Raw genomic sequence first — 14496 nt, 5'->3', positions numbered from 1 at the left:
ACTAAATAACTTGCCCAGCTACAGCAGTAACGACAGATTTAGCGGGATATAAATTTGAGGCCTAGTATTTAGGCGCTGGGTGACAGGTATAGGTTTACTGACAGAATTAGACTTGGAAATACACAGTAGCGGGTGTGTGTGAAGTTATTCAGAATGACCCTATGTGCACCTTGAATCTGATATGCCCTTTTAGGGATAGATTTAAAATAGCTCTGATACAGCAGAAACCACTAAATTAGAAAATTGCTAAATTGGGAATTGTATTTCAACCCAGAACAAAAACTGTGCTTTGACGGACACTAAATAACTTGCCCAGCCACAACAGCACAGCAGTAACGACAGATTTAGCTGGATATAAATTTGAGACCTAGTATTTAGGCGCTGGGTGACAGGTATAGGTTTACTGACAGAATTAGACTTGGAAATGCACAGTAGCGTGTGTGTGAAGTTATTCAGAATGACCCTATGTGCACCTTGAATCTGATATGCCCTTTTAGGGATAGATTTAAAATAGCTCTGATACAGCAGAAACCACTAAATTAGGAAATTGCTAAATTGGGAATTGTATTTCAACCCAGAACAAAAACTGTGCTTTGACAGACACTAAATAACTTGCCCAGCCACAACACCACAGCAGTAACGACAGATTTAGCTGGATATAAATTTGAGGCCTAGTATTTAGGCGCTGGGTGACAGGTATAGGTTTACTGACAGAATTAGACTTGGAAATGCACAGTAGCGTGTGTGTGAAGTTATTCAGAATGACCCTATGTGCACCTTGAATCTGATATGCCCTTTTAGGGATAGATTTAAAATAGCTCTGATAAAGCAGAAACCACTAAATTAGGAAATTGCTAAATTGGGAATTGTATTTCAACCCAGAACAAAAACTGTGCTTTGACGGACACTAAATAACTTGCCCAGCCACAACAGCACAGCAATAACGACAGATTTAGCTGGATATAAATTTGAGGCCTAGTATTTAGGCGCTGGGTGACAGGTATAGGTTTACTGACAGAATTAGACTTGGAAATGCACAGTAGCGTGTGTGTGAAGTTATTCAGAATGACCCTATGTGCACCTTGAATCTGATATGCCCTTTTAGGGATAGATTTAAAATAGCTCTGATACAGCAGAAACCACTAAATTAGGAAATTGCTAAATTGGGAATTGTATTTCAACCCAGAACAAAAAATGTGCTTTGACGGACACTAAATAACTTGCCCAGCCACAACAGTACAGCAGTAACGACAGATTTAGCTGGATATAAATTTGAGGCCTAGTATTTAGGCGCTGGGTGACAGGTATAGGTTTACGGACAGAATTAGACTTGGAAATGCACAGTAGCGTGTGTGTGAAGTTATTCACAATGACCCTATGTGCACCTTGAATCTGATATGCCCTTTTAGGGATAGATTTAAAATAGCTCTGATACAGCAGAAACCACTAAATTAGGAAATTGCTAAATTGGGAATTGTATTTCAACCCAGAACAAAAACTGTGCTTTGACGGACACTAAATAACTTGCCCAGCCACAACAGCACAGCAGTAACGACAGATTTAGCTGGATATAAATTTGAGGCCTAGTATTTAGGCGCTGGGTGACAGGTATAGGTTTACTGACAGAATTAGACTTGGAAATGCACAGTAGCGTGTGTGTGAAGTTATTCAGAATGACCCTATGTGCACCTTGAATCTGATATACCCTTTTAGGGATAGATTTAAAATAGCTCTGATACAGCAGAAACCACTAAATTAGGAAATTGCTAAATTGGGAATTGTATTTCAACCCAGAACAAAAAATGTGCTTTGACGGACACTAAATAACTTGCCCAGCCACAACAGTACAGCAGTAACGACAGATTTAGCTGGATATAAATTTGAGGCCTAGTATTTAGGCGCTGGGTGACAGGTATAGGTTTACGGACAGAATTAGACTTGGAAATGCACAGTAGCGTGTGTGTGAAGTTATTCAGAATGACCCTATGTGCACCTTGAATCTGATATGCCCTTTTAGGGATAGATTTAAAATAGCTCTGATACAGCAGAAACCACTAAATTAGGAAATTGCTAAATTGGGAATTGTATTTCAACCCAGAACAAAAACTGTGCTTTGACGGACACTAAATAACTTGCCCAGCCACAACAGCACAGCAGTAACGACAGATTTAGCTGGATATAAATTTGAGGCCTAGTATTTAGGCGCTGGGTGACAGGTATAGGTTTACTGACAGAATTAGACTTGGAAATGCACAGTAGCGTGTGTGTGAAGTTATTCAGAATGACCCTATGTGCACCTTGAATCTGATATGCCCTTTTAGGGATAGATTTAAAATAGCTCTGATAAAGCAGAAACCACTAAATTAGGAAATTGCTAAATTGGGAATTGTATTTCAACCCAGAACAAAAACTGTGCTTTGACAGACACTAAATAACTTGCCCAGCCACAACAGCACAGCAGTAACGACAGATTTAGCTGGATATAAATTTGAGGCCTAGAATTTAGGCGCTGGGTGACAGGTATAGGTTTACTGACAGAATTAGACTTGGAAATGCACAGTAGTGTGTGTGTGAAGTTATTCAGAATGACCCTATGTGCACCTTGAATCTTATATACCCTTTTAGGGATAGATTTAAAATAGCTCTGATACAGCAGAAACCACTAAATTAGGAAATTGCTAAATTGGGAATTGTATTTCAACCCAGAACAAAAAATGTGCTTTGACGGACACTAAATAACTTGCCCAGCCACAACAGTACAGCAGTAACGACAGATTTAGCTGGATATAAATTTGAGGCCTAGTATTTAGGCGCTGGGTGACAGGTATAGGTTTATGGACAGAATTAGACTTGGAAATGCACAGTAGCGTGTGTGTGAAGTTATTCACAATGACCCTATGTGCATCTTGAATCTGATATACCCTTTTAGGGATTGATTTAAAATAGCTCTGATACAGCAGAAACCACTAAATTAGGAAATTGCTAAATTGGGAATTGTATTTCAACCCAGAACAAAAAATGTGCTTTGACGGACACTAAATAACTTGCCCAGCCACAACAGTACAGCAGTAACGACAGATTTAGCTGGATATAAATTTGAGGCCTAGTATTTAGGCGCTGGGTGACAGGTATAGGTTTACGGACAGAATTAGACTTAGAAATGCACAGTAGCGTGTGTGTGAAGTTATTCACAATGACCCTATGTGCACCTTGAATCTGATATGCCCTTTTAGGGATAGATTTAAAATAGCTCTGATACAGCAGAAACCACTAAATTAGGAAATTGCTAAATTGGGAATTGTATTTCAACCCAGAACAAAAACTGTGCTTTGACGGACACTAAATAACTTGCCCAGCCACAACAGTACAGCAGTAACGACAGATTTAGCTGGATATAAATTTGAGGCCTAGTATTTAGGCGCTGGGTGACAGTTATAGGTTTACTGACAGAATTAGACTTGGAAATGCACAGTAGCGTGTGTGTGAAGTTATTCACAATGACCCTATGTGCACCTTGAATCTGATATACCCTTTTAGGGATTGATTTAAAATAGCTCTGATACAGCAGAAACCACTAAATTAGGAAATTGCTAAATTGGGAATTGTATTTCAACCCAGAACAAAAAATGTGCTTTGACGGACACTAAATAACTTGCCCAGCCACAACAGTACAGCAGTAACGACAGATTTAGCTGGATATAAATTTGAGGCCTAGTATTTAGGTGCTGGGTGACAGGTATAGGTTTACGGACAGAATTAGACTTGGAAATGCACAGTAGCGTGTGTGTGAAGTTATTCACAATGACCCTATGTGCACCTTGAATCTGATATGCCCTTTTAGGGATAGATTTAAAATAGCTCTGATACAGCAGAAACCACTAAATTAGGAAATTGCTAAATTGGGAATTGTATTTCAACCCAGAACAAAAACTGTGCTTTGACGGACACTAAATAACTTGCCCAGCCACAACAGCACAGCAGTAACGACAGATTTAGCTGAATATAAATTTGAGGCCTAGTATTTAGGCGCTGGGTGACAGGTATAGGTTTACTGACAGAATTAGACTTGGAAATGCACAGTAGCGTGTGTGTGAAGTTATTCAGAATGACCCTATGTGCACCTTGAATCTTATATACCCTTTTAGGGATAGATTTAAAATAGCTCTGATACAGCAGAAACCACTAAATTAGGAAATTGCTAAATTGGGAATTGTATTTCAACCCAGAACAAAAACTGTGCTTTGACGGACACTAAATAACTTGCCCAGCCACAACAGTACAGCAGTAACGACAGATTTAGCTGGATATAAATTTGAGGCCTAGTATTTAGGCGCTGGGTGACAGGTATAGGTTTACTGACAGAATTAGACTTGGAAATGCACAGTAGCGTGTGTGTGAAGTTATTCAGAATGACCCTATGTGCACCTTGAATCTGATATACCCTTTTAGGGATAGATTTAAAATAGCTCTGATACAGCAGAAACCACTAAATGAGGAAATTGCTAAATTGGGAATTGTATTTCAACCCAGAACAAAAAATGTGCTTTGACGGACACTAAATAACTTGACCAGCCACAACAGTACAGCAGTAACGACAGATTTAGCTGGATATAAATTTGAGGCCTAGTATTTAGGCGCTGGGAGACAGGTATAGGTTTACGGACAGAATTAGACTTGGAAATGCACAGTAGCGTGTGTGTGTGAAGTTATTCAGAATGACCCTATGTGCACCTTGAATATTATATACCCTTTTAGGGATAGATTTAAAATAGCTCTGATACAGCACAAACCACTAAATTAGGAAATTGCTAAATTGGGAAATGTATTTCAACCCAGAACAAAAACTGTGCTTTGACGGACACTAAATAACTTGACCAGCCACAACAGAACAGCAGTAACGACAGATTTAGCTGGATATAAATTTGAGGCCTAGTATTTAGGCGCTGGGTGACAGGTATAGGTTTACTGACAGAATTAGACTTGGAAATGCACAGTAGCGTGTGTGTGAAGTTATTCAGAATGATCCTATGTGCACCTTGAATCTTATATACCCTTTTAGGGATAGATTTAAAATAGCTCTGATACAGCAGAAACCACTAAATTAGGAAATTGCTAAATTGGGAATTGTATTTCAACCCAGAACAAAAACTGTGCTTTGACGGACACTAAATAACTTGACCAGCCACAACAGAACAGCAGTAACGACAGATTTAGCTGGATATAAATTTGAGGCCTAGTATTTAGGCGCTGGGTGACAGGTATAGGTTTACTGACAGAATTAGACTTGGAAATGCACAGTAGCGTGTGTGTGAAGTTATTCAGAATGATCCTATGTGCACCTTGAATCTTATATACCCTTTTAGGGATAGATTTAAAATAGCTCTGATACAGCAGAAACCACTAAATTAGGAAATTGCTAAATTGGGAATTGTATTTCAACCCAGAACAAAAACTGTGCTTTGACGGACACTAAATAACTTGCCCAGCCACAACAGTACAGCAGTAACGACAGATTTAGCTGGATATAAATTTGAGGCCTAGTATTTAGGCGCTGGGTGACAGGTATAGGTTTACTGACAGAATTAGACTTGGAAATGCACAGTAGCGTGTGTGTGAAGTTATTCAGAATGACCCTATGTGCACCTTGAATCTTATATACCCTTTTAGGGATAGATTTAAAATAGCTCTGATACAGCAGAAACCACTAAATTAGGAAATTGCTAAATTGGGAATTGTATTTCAACCCAGAACAAAAAATGTGCTTTGACGGACACTAAATAACTTGACCAGCCACAACAGTACAGCAGTAACAACAGATTTAGCTGGATATAAATTTGAGGCCTAGTATTTCGGCGCTGGGTGACAGGTATAGGTTTACTGACAGAATTACACTGGGATATGGCCAAAAAATAACCACACTATTGATGGTTAAATGCACTTGGTGTGACAGCTTGACCAACCACAGTATTGAGGGTAAAATGCACTTGGTGACATGCTCAGCTTGCCCCTGATGTTGTATATGGCCAAAAAATAAACAGACTATTGCTGGTTAAATGCACTTGGTGTGACAGCTTCACCCTGATGTAGGATTTAGCCAAAAAACAACCACACCATTGAGGGTTAAATGCACTTGGTGAAAGGCTCAGCTTGCCCCTGATGTAGTATATGGCCAAAAAATAAACAGACTATTGCTGGTTAAATGCACTTGGTGTGACAGATTCACCCTGATGTAGGATTTAGCCAAAAAACAAACACACCATTGAGGGTTAAATGCACTTGGTGACAGGCTCAGCTTGCCCCTGATGTTGTATATGGCCAAAAAATAAACAGACTATTGCTGGTTAAATGCACTTGGTGTGACAGCTTCACCCTGATGTAGGATTTAGCCAAAAAACAACCACACCATTGAGGGTTAAATGCACTTGGTGAAAGGCTCAGCTTGCCCCTGATGTAGTATATGGCCAAAAAATAAACAGACTATTGCTGGTTAAATGCACTTGGTGTGACAGATTCACCCTGATGTAGGATTTAGCCAAAAAACAACCACACCATTGAGGGTTAAATGCACTTGGTGACAGGCTCAGCTTGCCCCTGATGTAGTATATGGCCAAAAAATAAACAGACTATTGCTGGTTAAATGCACTTGGTGTGACAGCTTCACCCTGATGTAGGATTTAGCCAAAAAACAACCACTCCATTGAGGGTTAAATGCACTTGGTGGCAGCTTTTGCTGGCACACCACAAGACACAAATCGGCCGCCGATCACCCCAGAAAAAAGTGACTGAAAAACGCTCTGGGCAGCCTAAAAACAGTGAGCAATTCAATAGCAGCAGTTCAATCATCCACAGCTGCAGATCGATCTCTGAATGAAGTCCTTTGAAGGAGTTAATCACTGCCTAATCTCGCCCTAACGTGGCAGCTGCAACCTCTCCCTATGCTGATCAGAGCAGAGTGACGGGCGGCGCTATGTGACTCCAGCTTAAATAGAGGCTGGGTCACATGGTGCTCTGGCCAATCACAGCCATGCCAATAGTAGGCATGGCTGTGACGGCCTCTTGGGGCAAGTAGTATGACGCTTGTTGATTGGCTGCTTTGCAGCCTTTCAAAAAGCGCCAAGAAAGCGACGAACACCGATCCCGAACCCGGACTTTTACGAAAAGTCCGGGTTCGGGTCCGTGTCACGGACACCCCAAAATTCGGTACGAACCCGAACTATACGGTTCGGGTTCGCTCATCCCTAGCCATGTGCCCAATTTGGAGACCCAGAAGTTGCAGGGGCTGACCCCTGTCAGTCAGTTCATGTAGGCGTGTGCACACTTAGTGCCCCACCATGTCGCACGTCCCCGTAATGTTCACGATTCAATTTGATATCTGCTCTATCAACTTTCGATGTTCTTTTATGCGCCTACCATGGTGATCACGGGTGGCGGGGAATCAGGGTTCCAGGCCAGAGAGGGAGCGTGAGAAAGAGAGACCACATCCAAGGGAGGATTCATTTTTTAAAATTTTAAATTATAGAGTTGAAATATGGGAGAAATTATTAAAGCGTAAAAGTGTGAAAACTTTTCAAAGTTTAAGCATTGAATGAAAGGATGTGGCGCACATTAATTACTGAATAATATATTAAATTTTATTCCCTGTCACTTATTCATAGCATGTGTTTATTCACGTCTAAACTTGTATAATGTCAACCCAATGTAACAGAAAAATTATTTAAATTTATTAAGCTGTCAACTAGGTATAGGAGGGGTAAATGACACCCAAAAATTGGTGACTTTCACCAAAAAATGTAACTGACAATTTTTTTTTAACCTGTCTACTAGGTATAGCAGTGGTACTATACACCTAAAAATGTGTTAATTTCACCTGAAAATGTAACTGACAATTTATTTTTTATTTTTTACCGATCTACTAGTTATAGCAGTGGTACTATACACACAAACATTGGTGAATTTCACCCGAAAATATTAATGCCAATTTTTTTTTTTAACTGGCCTACTAGGTATAGCAGTGGTACCATACACACCAAAAATTGCTGATTCTCTTGGGTAGGGTAAACAAATGGCTTTTTTTACAGCTTTTTTTTTTTTTCGCGGTGTCCACCTGAGGGGTTAGGTCATGTGGTATTTTTATAGATCAGGTTTTTATGGATGCGGCAATATCTAATATGTAGACTTTTTTTTTTACATTTAACATAACAAAATCATTTTGAAACCAAAAAAGTAATGTTTTAGTATCTCCATAATCTGAGAGCCATATTTTTGGGTGATTGTCCTATGTAGGGGCTTATTTTTTGGCGGGATGAGGTGACTGTTAGATTCGTACAGTTTATTAGGGCATACGCCTTTTTGATCGCTTGGTATTGCACTTTTAGTGATGTAAGGTGACAAAAATGGCTTTTTTATTACACAGTTTTTATTTTTTATGGTGTCTATCAGACGGGGTGGATCATGTGATATATTTATAGAGCTGGTCTTTATTGAGGTGGCGATACCTAATATGTGTGGCTGTTCTTTTTTTTGTTTTGTTTTTTTCTTATAAAATAAGGGGAAATGGATGTTTTTTTGTTTTTATTTAACTTGAAACTTTATTTTTTTATTCAAAACACTTTTTTTAAAAACTTTATTTGTGTCCCACTCTGGGACTTCAACTTTTGGGGGTCTGATCCCCTCTGCAATGCATTACTATACATCTGTATTGTAATGCATTGCCTGTTCGTGTACTACAGTAGTACACAAACAGGTTGCCTAGGACACCCAGTCTGAGGCTGGATCTCCTCGGCACCCATAGAAGGCAGGTCCCGATGACATGCAGGGCATTGGGCAGCCTCTGCACGGCATCAGGCTGCCTTGTCACACATAGGATCCCTGCCACAGCAGTGCAGGGACTTGATGCGCTCCTTCACCCACCGAAAACCACTTCTATGTTGCAGTCAGAGCAGACCGTGGCTTGGAAGGGGTCAATCCGCCGGCATCGCTGTAAACAGCGATGCTGGCGGATACAGCAGGGGCCCGGCTACCAGGGACTGCCGGACCCCTGCAGTGATCAGGTGCGCACCAATGCATCCCCCGCCGTACATGCACAGTGTTCTGCTTTAAGGGGTTAAAATTATTAGGGTTGAGACAAGATGGCAGAACATGGTGGATGGATGAAACATGGCCGCGAGATTATTGCAGCAACACTGTCCCTAGCACATGAGCGCTTGTCACGTCTTTCCCGATGATCAGCTCACATTTAAATGCCGGAGACCACGCAAGATCAGAGTTTTATAGGGCTGTGACATCACAGGGGATGGATACTGGCGGATTGGCTGGCTGTACGGCAATATGGGTGATCTTTCTTTCACTTTTTAACAGATGCAGCTGGTATTTTAGGAAAACCTGATTCGTCACCAAAAAGCGCAAGGAAATTATGCTTTGTTGTGAATCAAAGTTTTGCTAAACTTTGGACCAAATTCCGTTTCAAATGCTTTGCTTCCTTTAACACAATCCATTATCTTTTTACCATAAAAAACTAAAACAAGGGGGGGCGTGGCAAGCCATGAAGGAGTGAAGCTCCTCCACAGCCGCAAATGTTTTGAAATTAAACAAACAAGATGTGCTTTACCTGCAGACTGTCAGCTTTAATTTGAGGGTATTTACATCCAAATCAAGTGAATGGTGTAGGAATTACAACAGTTTGCATATCAGGTTCTGGCAAGTTCTCTCAGGCTCCACATTGAAACCTCTGTCCCAAATACTTGAGACCCCGACCCCATCAGCCCGCAACTCCTTTGAGTATCTGCAACTCCAGCATTTCTTCTTCTCTTTGAACAAGACTCACACCCTGACCCAAAAACTCAGTGAGTTTGAGCAGATGTGTGTCTCTCCCTTAGCGGTCCTACATGCTGTATCCTCCGTGTACAGGCTACTGATACACCAGCGTTCCTCATGCCTTCCTCCGTATTGTCAGGCCTGGGAGCGGGATCTGGGTAACCACTATACCTCAGCTCAATGTAACAAATGCTTCCTATTAGGGATGAGCGAACTCGAACTGTATAGTTCGGGTTCGTACCAAATTTTGGGGTGTCCGTGACACGGACCCGAACCCGGACATTTTCGTAAAAGTCCGGGTTCGGGTTCGGTGTTCGTCGCTTTCTTCGCGCTTTTGTGACGCTTTCTTGGCGCTTTTTGAAAGGCTGCAAAGCAGCCAATCAACAAGCGTCATACTACTTGCCCCAAGAGGCCATCACAGCCATGCCTACTATTGGCATGGCTGTGATTGGCCAGAGCACCATGTGACCCAGCCTCTATTTAAGCTGGAGTCACATAGCGCGGCCCGTCACTCTGCTCTGATTAGCGTAGGGAGAGGTTGCGGCTGCGACAGTAGGGCGAGATTAGGCAGATTAACTCCTCCAAAGGACTTGATTAACTGATCGATCTGCAGCTGTGGATCATTGAGCTGCTGATCCTCAATTGCTCACTGTTTTTAGGCTGCACAGACCGTTTGTCAGTCACATTTTTCTGGGGTGATCGGCGGCCATTTTGTGTCTTGTGGTGCGCCAGCACAAGCTGCGACCAAGTGCATTTAACCCTCAATGGTGTGGTTGTTTTTTGGCTAAAGCCTACATCAGGGTGAAGCTGTCACACCAAGTGCATTTAACCAGCAATAGTCTGTTCATTTTTTGGCCATATACAAAATCAGGGGCAAGCTGCGCCTGTCACCAAGTGCATTTAACCCTCAATGGTGTGATTGTTTTTTGGCTAAAGCCTACATCAGGGTGAAGCTGTCACACCAAGTGCATTTAACCAGCAATAGTCTGTTCATTTTTTGGCCATATACTAAATCAGGGGCAAGCTGCGCCTGTCACCAAGTGCATTTAACCCTCAATGGTGTGGTTGTTTTTTGGCTAAAGCCTACATCAGGGTGAAGCTGTCACACCAAGTGCATTTAACCAGCAATAGTCTGTTTATTTTTTGGCCATATCCCAGTCTAATTCTGTCACTAAATCCATACCGGTCACCCAGCGCCTAAATACTAGGCCTCAAATTTATATCCAGCTAAATCTGTCCCTAGTGCTGTAGCTGGGCGAGTTATTTAGTGTCCGTTCAAGCACATTTCTTGTTCTGGGTTGAAATACAATTCCCAATTTAGCAATTTCATAATTTAGTGGTTTCTGCTATATCAGAGCTATTTGAAATCTATCCCTAAAAGGGTATATAATATTCAAGGTGCACATTGGGTCATTCAGAATAACTTCACACACACCCGCTACTGTGTATTTCCAAGTCTAATTCTGTCACTAAACCCATACCTGTCACGCAGCGCCTAAATACTAGGCCTCAAATTTATATCCAGCTAAATCTGTCCCTAGTGCTGTAGCTGGGCGAGTTATTTAGTGTCCGTTCAAGCACATTTCTTGTTCTGGGTTGAAATACAATTCCCAATTTAGCAATTTCATAATTTAGTGGTTTCTGCTATATCAGAGCTATTTGAAATCTATCCCTAAAAGGGTATATAATATTCAAGGTGCACATTGGGTCATTCAGAATAACTTCACACACACCCGCTACTGTGTATTTCCAAGTCTAATTCTGGCACTAAACCCATACCTGTCACCCAGCGCCTAAATACTAGGCCTCAAATTTATATCCCGCTAAATCTGTCCTTAGTGCTGTAGCTGGGCGAGTTATTTAGTGTCCGTTCAAGCACATTTCTTGTTCTGGGTTGAAATACAATTCCCAATTTAGCAATTTCATAATTTAGTGGTTTCTGCTATATCAGAGCTATTTGAAATCTATCCCTAAAAGGGTATATAATATTCAAGGTGCACATTGGGTCATTCAGAATAACTTCACACACACCCGCTACTGTGTATTTCCAAGTCTAATTCTGGCACTAAACCCATACCTGTCACCCAGCGCCTAAATACTAGGCCTCAAATTTATATCCCGCTAAATCTGTCCTTAGTGCTGTAGCTGGGCGAGTTATTTAGTGTCCGTTCAAGCACATTTCTTGTTCTGGGTTGAAATACAATTCCCAATTTAGCAATTTCATAATTTAGTGGTTTCTGCTATATCAGAGCTATTTGAAATCTATCCCTAAAAGGGTATATAATATTCAAGGTGCACATTGGGTCATTCAGAATAACTTCACACACACCCGCTACTGTGTATTTCCAAGTCTAATTCTGGCACTAAACCCATACCTGTCACCCAGCGCCTAAATACTAGGCCTCAAATTTATATCCCGCTAAATCTGTCCTTAGTGCTGTAGCTGGGCGAGTTATTTAGTGTCCGTTCAAGCACATTTCTTGTTCTGGGTTGAAATACAATTCCCAATTTAGCAATTTCATAATTTAGTGGTTTCTGCTATATCAGAGCTATTTGAAATCTATCCCTAAAAGGGTATATAATATTCAAGGTGCACATTGGGTCATTCAGAATAACTTCACACACACCCGCTACTGTGTATTTCCAAGTCTAATTCTGGCACTAAACCCATACCTGTCACCCAGCGCCTAAATACTAGGCCTCAAATTTATATCCCGCTAAATCTGTCCTTAGTGCTGTAGCTGGGCGAGTTATTTAGTGTCCGTTCAAGCACATTTCTTGTTCTGGGTTGAAATACAATTCCCAATTTAGCAATTTCATAATTTAGTGGTTTCTGCTATATCAGAGCTATTTGAAATCTATCCCTAAAAGGGTATATAATATTCAAGGTGCACATTGGGTCATTCAGAATAACTTCACACACACCCGCTACTGTGTATTTCCAAGTCTAATTCTGGCACTAAACCCATACCTGTCACCCAGCGCCTAAATACTAGGCCTCAAATTTATATCCCGCTAAATCTGTCCTTAGTGCTGTAGCTGGGCGAGTTATTTAGTGTCCGTTCAAGCACATTTCTTGTTCTGGGTTGAAATACAATTCCCAATTTAGCAATTTCATAATTTAGTGGTTTCTGCTATATCAGAGCTATTTGAAATCTATCCCTAAAAGGGTATATAATATTCAAGGTGCACATTGGGTCATTCAGAATAACTTCACACACACCCGCTACTGTGTATTTCCAAGTCTAATTCTGGCACTAAACCCATACCTGTCACCCAGCGCCTAAATACTAGGTCTCAAATTTATATCCCGCTAAATCTGTCCTTAGTGCTGTAGCTGGGCGAGTTATTTAGTGTCCGTTCAAGCACATTTCTTGTTCTGGGTTGAAATACAATTCCCAATTTAGCAATTTCATAATTTAGTGGTTTCTGCTATATCAGAGCTATTTGAAATCTATCCCTAAAAGGGTATATAATATTCAAGGTGCACATTGGGTCATTCAGAATAACTTCACACACACCCGCTACTGTGTATTTCCAAGTCTAATTCTGGCACTAAACCCATACCTGTCACCCAGCGCCTAAATACTAGGCCTCAAATTTATATCCCGCTAAATCTGTCCTTAGTGCTGTAGCTGGGCGAGTTATTTAGTGTCCGTTCAAGCACATTTCTTGTTCTGGGTTGAAATACAATTCCCAATTTAGCAATTTCATAATTTAGTGGTTTCTGCTATATCAGAGCTATTTGAAATCTATCCCTAAAAGGGTATATAATATTCAAGGTGCACATAGGGTCATTCAGAATAACTTCACACACCCGCTACTGTGCATTTCCAAATCTAATTCTGTCACTAAACCCATACCTGTCACCCAGCGCCTAAATACTAGGCCTCAAATTTATATCCCGCTAAATCTGTCCTTAGTGCTGTAGCTGGGCGAGTTATTTAGTGTCCGTTCAAGCACATTTCTTGTTCTGGGTTGAAATACAATTCCCAATTTAGCAATTTCATAATTTAGTGGTTTCTGCTATATCAGAGCTATTTGAAATCTATCCCTAAAAGGGTATATAATATTCAAGGTGCACATTGGGTCATTCAGAATAACTTCACACACACCCGCTACTGTGTATTTCCAAGTCTAATTCTGGCACTAAACCCATACCTGTCACCCAGCGCCTAAATACTAGGCCTCAAATTTATATCCCGCTAAATCTGTCCTTAGTGCTGTAGCTGGGCGAGTTATTTAGTGTCCGTTCAAGCACATTTCTTGTTCTGGGTTGAAATACAATTCCCAATTTAGCAATTTCATAATTTAGTGGTTTCTGCTATATCAGAGCTATTTGAAATCTATCCCTAAAAGGGTATATAATATTCAAGGTGCACATAGGGTCATTCAGAATAACTTCACACACCCGCTACTGTGCATTTCCAAATCTAATTCTGTCACTAAACCCATACCTGTCACCCAGCGCCTAAATACTAGGCCTCAAATTTATATCCCGCTAAATCTCTCGTTACCGCTGTCCTGTTGTGGCTGGGAAAGTTATTTAGTGTCCGTCAAAGCACATTTTTTGTTCTGGGTTGAAATACAATTCCCAATTTAGCAATTTCATAATTTAGTCGTTTCTGCTATATCAGAGCTATTTGAAATCTATCCCTAAAAGGGTAGATCATATTGAAGGTG

Source organism: Bufo gargarizans, chromosome 5, assembly GCF_014858855.1.
Source record: "Bufo gargarizans isolate SCDJY-AF-19 chromosome 5, ASM1485885v1, whole genome shotgun sequence".
Classification (NCBI taxonomy): domain Eukaryota; kingdom Metazoa; phylum Chordata; class Amphibia; order Anura; family Bufonidae; genus Bufo; species Bufo gargarizans.
Note: the sequence above shows the minus strand (reverse complement) of the source record.